Source organism: Triticum urartu, chromosome 4 (genome assembly GCF_003073215.2).
Source record: "Triticum urartu cultivar G1812 chromosome 4, Tu2.1, whole genome shotgun sequence".
NCBI classification, from domain to species: Eukaryota; Viridiplantae; Streptophyta; class Magnoliopsida; order Poales; family Poaceae; genus Triticum; species Triticum urartu.
The window spans coordinates 604,218,396-604,221,241 of NC_053025.1; the positions used below are offsets into that span (position 1 = coordinate 604,218,396).

Genomic DNA, 2,846 nt, shown 5'->3' on the forward strand with positions numbered 1-2,846 from the left:
ATTTGTCTACATACGGATGTATCTAGACTTATTTTAGTACTAGATATTTCCGTATCTAGACAAATTTAAGACAAGTAATTCGGAACGAAGGGAGTAGGTCGGATGGTTTCAGATGAAACTGGCAGAAGGTTGGTGGTATTTCACCTTGGCAGTTTCTGCACTATAATGTGCACTTCTACTTTGGTTCTGGACTTGTACTACTGTGGTCACTGCTGTGCGGTTTAGAACACAGGAAAATGAACTATTGTCTGAAGTTACTTCGAAATCCAGCAGGACTATATATATATTTGTTGTCGTGTGTTTACGTATCATTTTGGTAATGAACTCTTAAACGTGTATTAGTGTCTCAAAAATTTATAGAAAGAATCAGTAGTGCATGATGGCTTCTGCATGTTGGCCTTGTGAACTGAACTTGTACTGGCTACTAGTGTCGTCAGGTGCTGTTTGCTGGGGAACAGGGTGAAAAAAAGGAGCCCATGTCAGTTAACAGATCAGAGGACATATGTAGTACAAAAAACGAAGAGGGCTATTTACACGATCGAGAGAACCGTGATTCATAGAGTTCTCGCTAATTTTCAAAATATGCCACCGCCAAAGATGTCAGTTTACTCTCAAGTAGACAACCATGAACAAAATAAAGCGCATCGCCTACACATTTTCCTCGTCGTCAAAACCATAGCGGCGACCCTTTCGTCGGTCGCTCCTCCGGGCACTTTGATCTCGAATAGCCCTGATCCTTATCATGCCGTCATGGCAAACTCGTCCTCCCGTCTAACTCGCGTTGCCCCTAACGCCAAGCTCCTCCTCCCCATCATCATGATGAGCTTGTCGTACCGCCGACCTCAACCCACCGAAGCCTCCGGATGACACCTACAACTCTCACTGCATCCTCTCCTCTCCAAGGACCACCTGCCCACCTCCTCATTAATTTTGGTGAGATATTTACGGTCGGGACATGGATATTGACATGACCTTATATTTTTCGAAGACGGACAATGTGATGAATTTTTTAAGGGTTAATGTGATGACACTTTACTACTTGGAAATGTTCCTTCAAAATGGGAAAAGAAAATTTATGGTCCCTGACTATTGTTGGAGTCCAACTTTGTCCCCTCAGCTCTATGGCGGGTGGATATTCATCGCTCAAGTGTCAAACCCATATAGCACGCCAAAGAGATCATTTTCTTTACCATTAAAGAAAATCCAGAAGAGAAAAAACAATTTCTCCGGGAAAATTAGCTCACTTACAAAAAATCGAGGAAAACAATTTTTATAACTAGACAGACTAATAAATTAGCTCACTAATCCAAGAATGTTTGATCAGAGGCAATCTTATATTTGCCTCTAGCCGATCAGAGAAAAATGAGAGCACCTCACTGTCGCCCCGGCCCCACCCGTCGGATTCCCCTTCACCCGCCGCGCGCACCAGCTCCAGAATTTGCCTCATCGGAAACCCTCGCCGCCTCGACCCACTATGCCGCCGCTGCCGCCGCTGCCGGACGAGCTCCTCGAGGAGGTCTTCTTCCGCCTCCCGCCGGACGAGCCCGAACACCTTCTGCGCGCCTCCCTCGTCAGCAAGGTCTGGCTCGGCCTCCTCTCCGGCCCTCGCTTCCGTGCTCGCTACCGCGACTTCCATGGAGCTCCCCCAATGCTGGGTTTCCTTTGTTCCTGGCGCTCCAACTCCGTCCGTCAGGTGGGAGATAACATCCCACGCTTCTTCCCCACCACGAAATTCCGTGCGCGCATACCCGACGACGACTGGGGGGACTGGGACTACGCTCCGTGGGACTGCCGCCATGGCCGCGTTCTCCTCGGCAATCCCAATCTGACTTACCAACCCATCCCGCTCGTCGTTTGGGATCCCATGACGGGCTGCCGGAGGGAGATGGACGCGCCCGACCCGGTGGACGACAGCTACGGGGCCGCGGTGCTCTGCACCGTCAGCGGCTGTGACCACCGTGCGCGTGCCTGCCACGGAGGCCCCTTCCAGGTGGTCTTCATCGGCCTGGACAAAACTGAATCTGGTGAGTGCGTTGCAAGCGCCTGTGTGTCCTTGCCGGTGACCGGTGACTTGAGCAAGCCGTCATAGACGATATGCGCCCTGTCCTCATTGAAGATGCACTTCACTTCAAGCTTGCATATGATGATGATCGTGTAGGAGTTCTCAAGTACGACTTGAGCTCTAATTCCTTATCACCGATTGATGTGCCGCTTGTGGGTTTCGTCATTACTCATACTGCTATCCTCATGGCGATGGAGGATGGCACTTTGGGGTTTGCAGATGTGGACAAGTTAACCCTCCACCTGTGCTCAAGGCAGATGGGTTCCGATGGAGTTGCATCATGGACTCGGCGCACAGTCATTGATCTTAATAACCATCTCCCCGTTCAAAATCTCAATAAAAGACTTAGACTGATTGGATCCGTGGAAGGCAGTGATTTCATTTTCGTGACCATGGGCCCTGACATCTATGAGATTGATCTCAAGACTCTATGGTGGAACAAGCTACAGAAGAGAGAAAAGCTTCGTCGTTTGATTCCGTACATGTGTTTCTACGATCCACAAGGTATATTTGAAATGTGCTCGAGCAAACTTTGAGTTCTGTGTAACTATGACTAATTATGCTTACTCATTGGCAATTTTATATAATATCATGTCATCTCCTTTTTGGAATTACACTGACAAATTTACAGTTGCAGAAAGAGTGATCCCCGGCGATGTGGCGCACTGACAATGTATGGTTGAGTATGCTTGGGGTTGGAGGATGCAGTGGTGCTATTTAGTACTACTGTAGTTGGTTTTCTGCAGTGGTGCTTGTTTTTCATACTGTTGTTGGCTTTTGCCAC

The 2,846-nt window shown here is 48.5% G+C and overlaps 1 pseudogene; it reads left to right on the forward strand.

Annotated features, from left to right (window-relative positions):
* The first annotated feature begins 1,474 nt into the window (after positions 1-1,474).
* On the forward strand, positions 1,475-2,731 carry LOC125554956 (annotated as a pseudogene).
* The last annotated feature ends 115 nt before the right edge of the window (positions 2,732-2,846 follow it).